We start from the raw sequence: 15345 nt of genomic DNA on the forward strand, positions 1-15345 counted from the left end.
GATTGCAAATTTGATTTGCACATTGTGTGCAATTTGATCCAACTTGAAAGATAGGATAGCTGACATCTCAATTTATAGTCGCAATGTTATTTTATTCAAGAACCTTAGCCGCAGCAACGCGTGGCCGGGTCTGCTAGTACTTATATGTTATACTAGCTGTTCCAGCGACTTCGTCCGCGTGGAATTTAACCTTATTTTACTAAAAATAAAAGAATTTTTCAAAAAAAAGTAGCCTAATTTACCCCTTTTTACATCAGCTACCTGCCAAAAAAAGTCCCGTCAAAATCGGTTCAGCTATTTCAGCGATTATCCGGAACAAACGGACAGACAGACAGACAAAAATGATAAAAAATGTTATTGTGCTATATTTTGGTATATTCATACACATGAAGTAAAAAACGGTTATTTCAATATTACAAACGGACACTCCAATTTTATTTATATGTATACATATATTGAAGATTGAAAATTAGACTGTGTTTTCAGCATTTAAGAAAGCATTCTTATATATATATACATAAATGTGTGTCTTAATGTTTACATGTTGTTATACGAATATGTGAATACAATGGTTGTTAATAAATTATACATATAATATGTATGTATTTACAAAAAAAAATCTATGTATTTGTATCAGTTATCTAGTACCCATAACACAAGCTAGCAAGTTAAGCTAGCTAAAGGCTAGCGCTAGCTCCCCTTTGAGTTATATATATTTAGATAAATAATAAATAAATTAAAGATCATTTCTATTTGTAAATCAATCAGCGTATACAGATCGAACGTGTCTATAAACCGCTGCCGCTTGTGCCTTGCGCCACACCGGATGTGCTAACTGTACGTTATACATATAACATCGTCTTTAATCATACTTTAATAGTGGTCTGATTAAGTTGTTTAATAAACACACTATTAAAAATTACTCGCTCGTTACCGTACGCAGCGGATGTGCTCTGTAATAATTAGATGTTTATATTCACGCCAACTCATATATGGGGTAGGCAGAAAGTATAGGGAGTCAACAGGCTGTATATATATATATATATACAATTATATATCACACCGCTTTACGTCCGATGGTCGCGGGTTCGATTCCTCGCACGGCACAAATATTTATATTAATGAGTATGATTGTTTTTATCGGTCTGGGTGTTTTCTATGTATAATATGTATGTATATATGATATATATATATATACAAACTGTACACGCGACTTCGTCCGCGTCGAATTTAACTTTAAATTTATAAAATAAAAGATTTTTTCTAAAACAAAATTAGCTTAAGTTTACTTACTTAAACTTATTACATTAGCTACCTGCTAATAAAAGTCGCGTCAAAATCGGTCCAGCCTTTTCAGAGATTAGCCGGAACAAACAGACAGACAGACAAAAATTGTAAAAAAACGTTATTTTGGTATATGTACCGTATTATATTCATATGCATGTAGTAAAAACGGTTATTTCAATATTACAAACATACACTCCAATTTTATTTATATGTATAGATATACACATATACAATTGTAGATCTCTATATCCCATAACAAAATAATATACAACACTTACGCAATAAATATATATATAATTTCATATAACTAATACACTTACAGACAGAACAAACCTCATCACCAAAATACAGCAGTACACTTACCTGTAACATAAACAAAGTTTCATTAGTCATTGTTTAGCATTAGAATAAAATAAAAAAATAAATCGAACGATATTAAAATAAATATCTATAACATACAGTACCATATACAATAATAATAATAATAATCTCAGGACAATTCACACAGCGCCATCTAGACCCAAGTTAAGCTAGCTAAAGCTTGTGTTATGGGTACTAGATAACTGATACAAGTACATAGATATTTTTTTTTTCGTAAATAAATATATATTATACATAGAAAACACCCAGACCGATACAAACAATCATACTCATGAATACAAATATTTGTACCGTGCGAGTAATCGAACCCGCGACCATCGGATAGTAAAGCGATATGCTAAACCACTGGACCACCGAGGCTGTCAATTCTTAGATACACGTCGGAACTCATAAAAGACCTCGATCAGACTCGGAACCTCGGCCACGAGAACATCAGAGCCTTACCCGCTCACCAGAACAATGACCGACAAAATTGCAAATACGTCGAGAAAAGGAAAAAAAAACCGATTCCAAAATACCTGCGTACGGCCATATGTCTTGAGAAATCTTTAAGCCTGCGCCCATTGTTCGATCCCGAACGAATTAAAAAAAAAGCAATCGACGTAACATCTGGCGCGTACACCCCCGTTGATACACCCCCGATGAGCGAGACGCACGTATACTATCGCGATGAGTGCGAGAGAGACGGAGACTGCAGAATACACAAAGCACCCTACGATAGAGGCAAAAAATTGAAATGATGCGCGCACGCATCCACTGTTCCGTTTCCGAATGCAGGATTTGAAACTTTGATACGCAAATGTGATTTGATTTTTTCTAATTCTATTCCTCACAGATTATACATATATATATATACTAGCTGTGCCCGCGACTTCGTCCCCGTGGAACAGTGACCTTGACCAAATAAAGAAAATATTAGATTTTAACCCAAAAAAGCTTCATCATTCTACTAAAGAAATAGTGACATTTTCATACAAATTTTCATCTTCGCTATCATTTCCGTTTCCGATTTTTTTTCTAGTTCTACTTCTCACAGATTTACATATAGATATATATATTATTGTATATATATAAGGGCATATTGGGAGACTATAAAGCTCACTTGGTGTGACGTAAATAAATAAATTCACATTCAAATTCATTTATTCATGTAGGACATTTTAGCCGCTTAGAACGTCAAATTTCTACATTATAATTTTAATTTTTTCCCTACCGTCCAGTTTGGTATATAGATCCGATTGAGAAGAACTGGCAAGAAACTCAATTGAATTACTTTTTTTTAAAGCCAGTTTATTTACAATGTATATTTATATAGGTGTCTATGTCTAACATTAAATGAAAATCCCGTGCATGAACAACTATTGCAATGCACGCTCGTCATTCAAGTAATCGTTTAGTGAGTACCTAATATGATTTGCTCAGTAAATATGATTTAACAGATGTTTTGATTTTTTTTAAGGGTAATTCCAACATATACTTCGGTATCTTATTGTAAATTTTTATACCTATTCCCATAAAATACTTTTTCTAAACGATACTTGGTGACAGCAAGTTTGTCTTTAAATCTAGTATTAATATTATGAATATTGCTGTTTTTCTGAAAATAAGTCAAGATTTTTATGAACATATAGGATATTTGAATATATAGATATTGTTAGTTATGTGGACTAATAACCTCATTGCCACCAATATATATATCGAACTTTTTAGATGATAAATTTGACGAAATGTTTTATTAGTTTTATATTATTGTGCATATACTTAAGTTGTAGTTTTTTTTTTTTGTATTATTATGACATCATTCTTTTTTATTATTGTTTAACATTTAAATTTAATATTTTATTGTAGCATTTAAATATATTGTATGCCATCTAGGCTAAACATGTCGGACAAATTCCTTGTATGTACGAGTATATCATCTACTTATGAAATCACGCTTGTTTTACAAATAAAGAATGTTGAATCTTGAATCTTGAATGTACCATTTCAGGTTGAACTCCACGCGGTTCCTACTGGAGACCATTGTGCTTTACTGGTAAATTTGCAACGATGGGCTAACTGACTGACGTGAAACTAACCGACGCTAATATGGTTCATGAACCGCAATACCGTCTTTCACAGAGTACTATGTGAGGCTGATTATATCTCTCTTGACTATATCTATTATTTTAGAAATATGAAAGCGTAGCGGTTTTTGTATTGATTACCGCATGCATTCTTATGTAAAATGTGAATACTATAACTATCAGATGGCAATTGTAAGTAGCTTTGACGTGGTCTAGTGTTTTGAGTAGTTATGCTCACTAAAATGTCCAGACATGTGGCGGCGTGGTGGGCCGGGTCATTGGGCTCCCTAAAATATGGTCGAGCGCAGTGATGGCTGGGTCATCCGTCATACTCGTGAACGAGTGCTGCTTGTAGGGACTGGTCTGCTCTAATCACAATGACTGATTTCCTCTTATTAATTGTTTAACCAGTTGGTTATATGTTAAATATTTTTTTCTATTTGAGTATTTAATTGAATTATTGCTAATTGGTGGTTTGTATTCACACACTTAAACTTAAAATGTAAAGTAATAATAAAATTATTTAAAAGAGCAACACGCAAGTTTCTTGCTCGTTCTTCTTGTGATGTGACAGCTTTTCGAACGAGCGGTAGATTAAAAAAATGTAATGACTATTCAAAAGTGCTTCAATGTAAGTTTATTTGAATAAATGATTTTCTATTCTCAAATTGTGATCACCAATAGAGAAGGTCGTAACGGTAGTCAAGTTTCCACACCAACTGTTTGTGGTCTCACACATAATAATTGTAGTGGAATTAAACAAAATAATAGAAATCTATCGAGTAAAAGATAGGATAACGACGACGGTCGTACTAGGTGTATAAATATGAAACCGGACTGATTTTTGAAAAAATGTATCGTTTAATACTCTACACACTGGGGCGATTTTATTCGAAATATTTTCCTTCATTAGCCACACCAGCCTCCCACCTCTCGGGCAATTTTCGAATTCCGTGGCGGAAGAATTCTTCAACCAATTTTCTGAACCAATTTTCCTGAACCAATTTTCGACCCATTTTGACACTTCTTGAAAATTGGCGAAGCGGTGCTCAGACAATGCGTGGCCAATGGATGCGAAAAGGTTCTACCCCCAAGGAGATAAAATAGGGGATGAAAGTTTGTATGAAACTTTGTCAATTTTAAAACGATCGGGCTGAGACTTTGCATGCATAAATCTACTATGACGTAGGCATCCCCTAAGAAAGGATTTCGATAACTTCCACCCCTAAAGGGATAAATTAACGCGAGCGAAGCCGCGGGCAAAAGCTAGTTGTACAATAAAGTTCTCACAATAATCATACCGCTAATTATTAGCATTACACAATGATATGAACTGCAACATGACGAGTTCATACAACGAAGTATCCCGTAATTGGCTGAAAAGCACTCTATAGTATTTTTTTTTTCTTTAATATAAATAAAATTCTGTTAACATGATAATATAAATAAAATTCTGTTTAGTTTACTTTTCATTATATAACCTTATCTAGCTATCTAGCGTATATTGAATGCGTCTATATAATTTAGCTCTTAGGCATACATAGTGTTGGATTACAATCCAGTTTTGTACCGAACTACACGCTCCTAATTATATTATTATATTGACTGTAATCTGTTTTGTATGCTAATAAATAAATAAATAAATATACATAGATTTAAATTATATATCCCTAATAAACCCCAACAAATAATTACAATTCTTTCCCTTAAAACCTTTGTCGCTCAAGGAATAGAAATTCGCAAACATTGTTTCAATTGTCTTTAGCAACATCTGTTGCTATTGTAAGGTGAGAAGAGTGAGCGCATAGACAATACTGTCATAGACATTCCCACGCACCGCCAGGAAGCATAGACAACCCTATAGGTTAAATTAAAAAAAAACGCACCCGCATCGCGTCACTGCGAACATCTGTCCCGCCAACACATACAATATGTACTCGCTCGCACTTCAATCCGTTCGTATATCTGTCTCTGTCGTTGGCAGGTAGAACTTGTTCGGTAGTATGCAAGTAGGATGTGCAAGTGTGTATGTTACTTACAATTGTGTATCGATTGATTAATATAACGAGTCATTCAATTATTTATTACAGAATATTCGTAATAAATTAGAAAGAAAAAAGTTGCGAGGTAACAGATTGAGCTGGTATGGGCATGTTATGCGGAGGAATGAGGACCATGTCTTATGGAAAGTGTATAATATGAATGTGGATGGATGTAAAGGGAGGGGACGCCCTAAGAAAAGATGGATGGATTGTGTGAAAGATGATATGAATAAATGAAGAGTATGTTTAGATATGACGACTGATAGAGAGCAGTGGAAGAGAATGACATACTGCGCCGACCACAAATAATGGGATAAAGGCAAGGCAATGATGATTCGTAATAAATTATTATTATATATTTATTCAATTTAGTAGATTGTTATTTTTTCATATATATGTTTTTTATACTACTTAGGTGGCGAAAAGGCATACGGCCCATCTGATGGTAAACGGCTACCGTAGCCTATGGACGCCTGAAACACCAGAGGTGTCACATGCGCATTGCCGACCCTTAAGAAACCTTAATATACCCTTCTTGAAAAACCCCATGCTGTAGTCTCTCGAGAAAACCTCGGCAGGTAGTTCATTCCACAATCTAAGTGTACGCGGGAGGAAGCTCCTCTGAAACCGCACTGTCCGAGACCACTTAGGTTCCAGCGTGTGGGGATGAATTCCCTGTCGATGGCGAGCGGTGCGATGGTAAAAGGTAGCCGTAGGCATCATCATATATGATTTTATGAGTACTTATGACACATATACGCCTCTCGTTTAGTACTGTAATTTATTTTATATTATACGTTTCTATCCGCGAAAACCTCTAAGTGGCCGGCCGCTCTGATTTAATTATGTTTATAACTATGTTTGTAAATAGCCTTGGTTTTCCAAAAATAAATAAAGAAATAACCCTAGACAATTAACACAGCGCCATCTAGTTCCAAGCTGAGCAGAGCTTGTGTTATGGGTACTAGACAACTGATATAAATAAAGAAATAACCCTAGACAATTAACACAGCGCCATCTAGTTCCAAGCTGAGCAGAGCTTGTGTTATGGGTACTAGACAACTGTTATAAATACTTAGACACATGTTTTTGTACATACATACAACACCCAGACCGAGGGGGGAGGGGGATTGTTAGTAATGTGTGGACTACGATGTGACTACTCACGTTGTGCCAACTGACTTGACCTCATGCTCATTCTATCAGGCTGCACTGCTGCCCCGCCAGCGTAAACCATCAGCGCAGGCGGGTGCACCAATTCATAATCATATAAAAAAAACACCAAACCGATACAAACAATATACAAATATTTCGTATAGAATACTGTGCAAGGAATTGAACCCGCGACCGCCAACGTAATGCTAAACCGCTAGACCATCAAATTCCAATAATTAATAATAATTCAATTATAAGCTCACACTTGATATAAGAATCTACCAATTATTTATTGTGTACCGACGTGCAAAGTTACTTACCCTCTACAGTAGTTTCCAATGTACGAGCGAGACAACGCTATACGTGTGAGAGAGAGGTATGTATCGATGTAAGGGTGCGCGCGCGACCCCGTCACACACCGACGCGGGCGCCACCCTCCGAGGGGTGAAATACTGTATATTGAAATTACAGTAACCTGTAGTTAGTTTTCTTATAGCAAAATAATTATGAAACTGGGAACTCATCTCAACACGCTGGAACCTACGTGATCTCGGACAGTGCGGTTTCAGAGGAGCTTCCTCCCGCGTACACTTACATTGTGGAATTCAAATTCCAAAATAATTTATTCATGTAGGACATTTTAGCCGCTTCCCTACCGTCCAGTTCAGTATATAGATCCATTTGAGAAGAACTGGATGAACTACCTGCTGAGGTTTTCTCACGAGACTACAGCATGGGGTTTTTCAAGAAGATTATATTTAGGTTACTTAAGGGTCGGCAACTTAAGGGTTCGCACGACACCCCTAATGACTCATACGTCAATAGGCTACGGTAACCGTTTACCATCAGATGGGCCGTATGCTTATTTTCCACAATCGTAATATAATTTTTTTAAGCTATCTGAAGTCTGGACCTATTTTTGATAATGTAATGGTGCACCCGCCTGCGCTAACGGTATACGCTGGTGCCCACCAGTGGAGGATAAGATGAGCATGAGGTCAGGTCAGTTAGCACATCGTGACAAATCCACCTATTTAACGCGATGGTTTCTAGGGGGAACCGCGTGGAGGTCAACCTGACATGGTACATTGCTAGCAATAAGATCATCAGTCCACATTACTAACAATTCCCTTTCAAGCTAGTGAGGTTATAAAATATAGGAGAAAGTCTCACGCGTGTCCCGGCCCGGTGGGTGCGCGTGCGCCGGCTCGCAATTGGCGGCCGTCGCCAGGTGCAACACTACTACCCCGCGCCCCGCACCCTCGACGCCGCCCCCGCACCGCCGCACCACCGGCCATAGCATAGGATTTTAGCTACAAGAATAGGGAAGTGACTATATCGATAGTCATGATCTGTCGATATTAGTACATCTCGATAACACTGGACTGTTGGTTTCACATTCGGTTTTATTTTTTATGATCACGATTTCCGCGAAATACAACGAATTGGTATATGTGAGTATGTCAGTTTTTCTGTGTTTTTAGGTATGTACCTACATGTTTGATGTGATGATGACGACCCGTGGTCTAGCGGTCTAGCACACCGGTTTACGACCGATGGTCGCGGGTTCGATTCCTCGCACATCACACTCATGAATACAAATGTTTGTACCGTACATTTGTATTCATGAGTGTGATTGTTTATATCGGTCTGTGTGTTTTCTATGTATAATATGTATGTATATACGAAAAAACAATATCTATGTACTTGTATTAGTTATCTAGTACCCATAACACAAGCTTTAGCTAGCTTAACTTGGGTCTAGATGGCGCTGTGTGAATTGTCCTGAGATTATTGTTATTATGTTATGTTTTGTTAATTGTAAGCAACAATTTGTCATATAAATGTCGTAGTTGCCTGTAATTAAGGTTGCGTATAATAAATAAAATTGGAGTGTCTGTTTGTAATATTGAAATAACCGTTTTTATGAAGCATATGAATATAAATACAGTACATACACCAAAGTAACATTTTTTACAATTTTTATCAGTCTGTCTGTGTTTCTTCCGGATAATCTCTGAAATGGCTGGACCGATTTGACGGAATTTTTTTGATAGGTAGCTGATGCATTAAGGAGTAACTTAGGCTTCTTTTATAGATAAATAAAGTTTAATTCCACGCGGACGAAGTCGCGTGTACAGCTAGTATATAATGTAATTGTATTGGTGTAAATCTTATTGGCGACCTAATAAATAAAAAAATAAATATATCGTATGAGAATATCGATATCTCGTAAATATCGGCGCGTGCGCAACATTACAGTGGCAAAAACCCGGCGCCCCTCGCCGGCGCAGGTATAAATGACAAAACCACCGCACTCCATCGTTATCACATGGTACACACTTCATATCTCGGATAGGTCAATTTACTTCAACACGGACATATAATTTTTTTTTGTTTTTTATTTACTTAATACAGAAAACATGTGTACTAATTTACTGAAGAAACGATGATATTCACAGAAGTATAAAACTGTGTTGCGAATATCGAATAGCATATCAGGACAGCCTCGGTGGTCTAGTGGTTCCGCACACCGCTTTACTATCCGATGGTCGCGGGTTCGATTCCTCGCACGGTACAAACATTTGTATTCATGAGTATGATTGTTTGTATCGGTCTGGATGTTTTCTATGTATAATATGTATGTATTTACGAAAAAAATATATCTATGTATTTGTATCAGTTGTCTAGTACCCATAACACAAGCTCTGCTTAGCTTGGGACTAGATGGCGCTGTGTGAATTGTCCTGAAATATTATTATTATTATTATATGTCGTCGGTTAAATAGAAAAATGGCAGTATTTAGAATGTACATTTTTTACAGGACTAGCACTTAAAGTTTTAATTTTTAAATTAAGATTTCAAATTTACACAGAAATCTAAATATATAACTCAAAGGTGACTGACGTAGTGATCTATCAACGTACAGCCCAAACCACTAGACGGATCGGGCTGAAATTTGGCATGCAGGTAGATGTTATGACGTAGACATCCGCTAAGAAAGGATTTTGATTAATTCTATCCCCAAGGGGATAAAATAGGGGATGAAAGTTTGTATGAAACTTTGTCAATTTTAAACCGATCGGGCTGAGACTTTGCATGCATAAAGCTATTATGAGGTAGGCATTGATGGAGATATTCAGTGGATTACATATATAGCAGTAAATATAATTTATTTTCGTTCCGATCACAGTTGCACGTTACATACAAACTGTTACTTAGCAACATTACTTATTTTAAATGTGATGAATTATACTTTTGCTTCTTAAATCAATGTGCCCAATAGGCATCCCCTAAGAAAGGATTTTGATAAATTCCACCCCTAAGGGGATAAATTAACGCAAGCGAAGCCGCGGGCAAAAGCTAGTTATATATAATTTTAAAAGTAAATAAAATTTCATTTAATCCCCACTTTGGTACGACACCCGTGCTAACATGTCTGTCTGTATGTTTGCCAATTCCTTACGCAAGTGTTGTGTCAACTTACACTGTACATGTGTTATCATGGATATCATTATCACTTCCTCGGAACTGTCTGCGTCGCATGCCCGTAAAAACGTGACCCACGGGTTTTCGTGCGGATAATCGGATGAGTGAATTCGTTGGACTTAGGTTCAGTTTCAACGGTCTCGGTAGTGTAGAGGTTTGACACTCCGATGGTTGAGGGTTCGATTCCTGGTACAAACATTTGTATTCATGAGTATGATTGTTTTTATCAGTTTATATCAGTTGTGTAGCACCCATAACACAAGCTTTGTTTAGATTGGATTCTAGGGTCTATTATTACAACTATACATAAAAAATACAGTAGTCTCGGCAGCTGGTATAATTATATAACTAGCTGTACACGCGACTTCGTCCGCGTGGAATTTAACTTTATTTTTATAAAATAAAAGTAGCCTAAGTTACTCCTTGTTACATCAGCTACCTGCAAATGAAAGCCACGTCAAAATCAGTCCAGCCATTTCAGAGATTAGCCGGAACAAACAGACTGACAGACAGACAGACAAAAATGGAAAAAAAATTTTGGTGTTTTGTATTCATATGCATGTAGTAAAAAACGGTTACTTCAAAATTACAAACAGACACTACAATTTTATTTATATGTATAGATAACAATAATGTAGGACAATTCACACAGCGCCATCTAGTCCCAGGCTAAACAGAGTTTGTATTATAGGGACTAGATATATTTTTTGTAAATACATAAATATTATACATAGAAAACACCCAGACCGATACAAACAATCATACTCATGAATACAAATGTCTGTACCGTGCGGGGGATTGAACGTGCGACCATCGGAAGTAAGGTATGCTAAACCACTAGACACCGAGGCCGTCAAGTAAAGTGAAATATGTAATGTTAGGGCATGTAATTAATTCATTAATTTATATGTACTGCATATCTAGGTAAAGTTTGTCACCCATGTAGGCGGGGTGGTTACCCTTGATGGACTGTACTGTGTTATATATAAGAGTATACTATATAAATATTTATTTATATAACATTTACATTTATATAGCTGTACCCTCGATGGATGTGTGGTGTGACGAGGATAGACAAGATAAAGAATGAATACATCAGAGGAAGTATGAAAGTGGCACCGATGTCAGAGAGGTTAAAGAGTAATCGTCTATCGTGGTATGGGCATGTAATGCGTAGGAATGAAGATCATATCCTAAGGACGGTGTTACATATGAATGTGGATGGTTATAGGGGTAGAGGAAGACCGAAAAAGAGATGGATGGACTGTGTGAATGATGATATGGTGAGAAAGGGAGTAAATAACGGAATGACTGCGAACAGAGATGAATGGAAGAGAAAAACATATTACGACGACCACAAATAAATGGGATAAGGAAGAAGCAGATGATGATGACCCTCGAATTAGAATTTAACCTTATTTTTCTAAAATAAAAGTAGCGAAGTTACTCCTTATTACATCAGCTACCTGCAAATGAAAGTCCCGTCGAAATCGGTCCAGCCAGAGATTAGCCGGAACAAAGTGACAGACAAAAATTGTAAAAAATGTTATTTCGGTGTATGTACCGTATTTATTTTCAAATGCATGTAGTCAAAAACTGTTATTTCAATATTACAATCAGACACTCCAATTTTATCTTATATATAAAATTCTCGTGTCACAGTTTTCGTTCCCATACTCCTCCGAAACGGCTTGACCGATTTTCATGAAATTTTGTGAGCGTATTGAGTAGGTCTGAGAATCCAACATCTATTTTTCATCCCCCTAAATGTTAGGGGTAGTCCACCCCTAAATATTTTTTTTATTTTAAGGCAAAACTGCGTTTGCCGGGCCAGCTAGTATATATATTATCATCTACTTCTTCCTTATCATTTATTTGAGGTCGTCGTAATATGTTGTTCTCTTCCATTCATCCCTGTTCGCAGTCATCTCATTATTTACTCCCTTTCTTACCATATCATCTTTCACTCATCCATCTCTTTTTCGGTCTTACTATATATAGTATATGTGTTAATTATGTTAAACCATCTCTGTAAAACCACATTTAAACAATAAATTTCATTTCATTTCATTTCATACATGTATATAGAAGATGGTTACAATATACCATCAGACAGTTAGCTAGTACAGAAATAAAAAGTTAATAAATCCTGACGTATGTATCTTCCGGTATTGAAATATAGGTAAGTACGTACAACACAAGTTTGAGATAGAGCACGATGCAAATCTATTGTGTAATGACCTTCGAACATATATATATTGATAACACTAGCCCTTATTTGAAAGGTTTAATCTGTAACATACTAACACTAATATACTAATAGAAATAGAAATAGAAATAATCTTTATCCAAATAAACTTAATATAAGCACTTTTGAATAGTCAAGTTTTTTTATTCTACCGCACATTCGGATTGCAGACTCATCACAAGAAGAATGAGCAAGATACTTGTGTGTGGCTCTTTTAAATAAATATTGATTAACTTATATTTAATTAACAACAAGGATTAGGCATGCGACAATCAACATAGAAACCTCTGTTCAATCTCTGTTCAATCAGATAACATTGTCAGCGCTATGAATTTTAAGTTAGATATTATTTTTAATATTTTTAATAATATTATAAAGCTGAAGAGTTTGTTTATTTGAAGGCGCTATTGGTTCGAATTAAAATATTCATTTTGTGTAGGGCAGTCCACTTGTCGAGGAAGGTTTTATGTAACATTACGCTACGACCAATAGGAGCGGAGCTGCAATGACAAGTATTGCAAAAGATGGGAAACTATACGCAAAGTTGCGCAAATATATATATATATATTTGCATATTACAATACTTACATATTAATAAAAGATTATACAGGACATTTAGAATATCTATAACAGTTTTCAATCTTTATAATATTACTAGCTGTGCCCGCGACTTCGTCCGCGAGAAATAGTGACCTTCGCCAAAAAATATTTCATAATCTAACCCAAAAAAACCAAAGAAAAAAGTATCATTGTTCTAGTTACAAAAATGACGAATTTTCATATAAATTTTCATCCCCTATTTTATTTAAGGGAATAATTTTCAAGCTTCTAAAAATGACGAAACTTCCATACAATATTTCATCTCCTCTTTCAACCCCTTACAACCCTTTTTTCACTTCAAGAAGTAGCCTATGTCCTTTCTCAAGAACTAGACTTTCTGTGTACCAAGTTTCATTTATATCGGTTCAGTAGTTTTGGTGTGAAAGCGAGACAGACAGACATACAGACAGACAGAATTCACCAGGAATTTATCACGATGGTATCCAGTGGGAACAGCGTGGTACATTAGTAGCAATGGGGTTGTTAGTCCACAGTACTAACAATCCACTTCCCCAGGGGGGCTTATTGTTGGTAACGGGACCTCTAGGTCCCCTATTTCAAGAAAGGCACTATGTCATGTCGCCAATAACTCCAGATGTACCGGGGGGAAGGGGATTGTTAGCAATGTACCATGTCAGGTTGACCTCCACGCGGTTCCTCCTGGAAACCATCGTGATAAATTTCTGATGAATTTGTCACGATGGGCTAACTGACCTGACCTCATGCTCATCTTATTATCCTCCACTGGTGCCCCGCCAGCGTAAACCGTTAGCGCAGGCGAGTGCACCATTCCATTATCATTCATAAAAAAGAACTCCAGATGTACCACGGATATTACAACAAGAATAGCCATGGCAAAAAAAGTATTTAATGACAAAAAAATACCTTTTACGTGCTAAGATATCCAAGAACTCACGGAAACGATTTATTAAGACCTATATCTGGAGTATAGCTTTGTATGCATGTGAAACGTGGACATTAACTCAAAAAGAAAAGGACAAACTGGAAGCTTTTGAAATGTGGTGCTGGAGAAGGATGGAAAGAATTAGCTGGATAAAAAGGGTAAAAGAAAAAAGCCTGATATTGAATGCTATAGAAAGTAGAAAAGGAAAAATGTTGGAGCACTTGATATGGCACGATGAATTTTTGAAACTAATTATTGAGGGAAAGATAGAAGGAAAGAGGGGGAGAGGAAGACCAAGGCACAGTTACATCAAACAAATTAAAGACAGAATTGGAGTCGTGTCGTATCAAGGCTTAAAGAGTATGATGGAAGATCGTAGAAAGTGGCAAGAGCTCCACCGACAAGAGCGTTGCTCTTAAATTTAATGAATGAATAGGTAAACAACTCTACAAGTACTTACATAAATACAAATGAAATATTACTTTAAATAATTAAGATTAAAAAGTAAAAATACTTACGTTTTATTGTATAAAACTAATACAACAAAGTGTGACCACAACAACACTATATCTACGCACGAACTATGATCATCATAAAGAAAAACAACTACATAACTATGCAAAAAATATTTACAGTTTATAAATATAAAACGTAAAACTCAAGTGCACAATCAACAACAATAACAAACAAATAAAGCAAACAACAAAGTGTGCTAACAACAATTAAATATACACTTCACAGTCCGCAGTAATTGTGGTAACACGACAGCAAATTGGTGATGTTTGTGATGAATACCAACTAATGAAATATAACAATGAGGAAAAATAAAGAAAGTCAAGAATAAGTGCGCTAACAACAAATACAACAAAAATATAGTAGTAACACAACAATGCTCATTCATTACGGTCACGGCGTCATGATGTTGATAAAGCCAACTGCTTGTCTAGCTAATGGTAGCAAGTAAAGTGCGAAAACAACAACAATAAGCGTGAACAACAAAGTGAACTTATGAAAAATATTCGACACACAGATACAAAACAAGTAAAGTGCGGGAACAACAAAAATAAGCGAACAACAAATTGAACTTATAAAACAACACACAGATACAGAACAAATATAGTGCGGGAACAACAAAGTGAGCCAACAACAATGTGTGACATATAGTGACACAA

At 36.1% G+C, this 15345-nt stretch overlaps 1 protein-coding gene across 2 annotated transcripts in view; it reads right to left on the reverse strand.

The window, feature by feature from the left end:
* The window catches only part of LOC131855384 (protein daughterless-like), a 166940-nt gene that overhangs the window by 106595 nt on the left and 45000 nt on the right, over window positions 1-15345 (reverse strand). The window lies entirely within an intron of this gene.

This window comes from Achroia grisella, unplaced genomic scaffold (assembly GCF_030625045.1).
Source record: "Achroia grisella isolate CSIRO2021 unplaced genomic scaffold, CSIRO_AGI_Agris_v1 utg1360, whole genome shotgun sequence".
NCBI classification, from domain to species: domain Eukaryota; kingdom Metazoa; phylum Arthropoda; class Insecta; order Lepidoptera; family Pyralidae; genus Achroia; species Achroia grisella.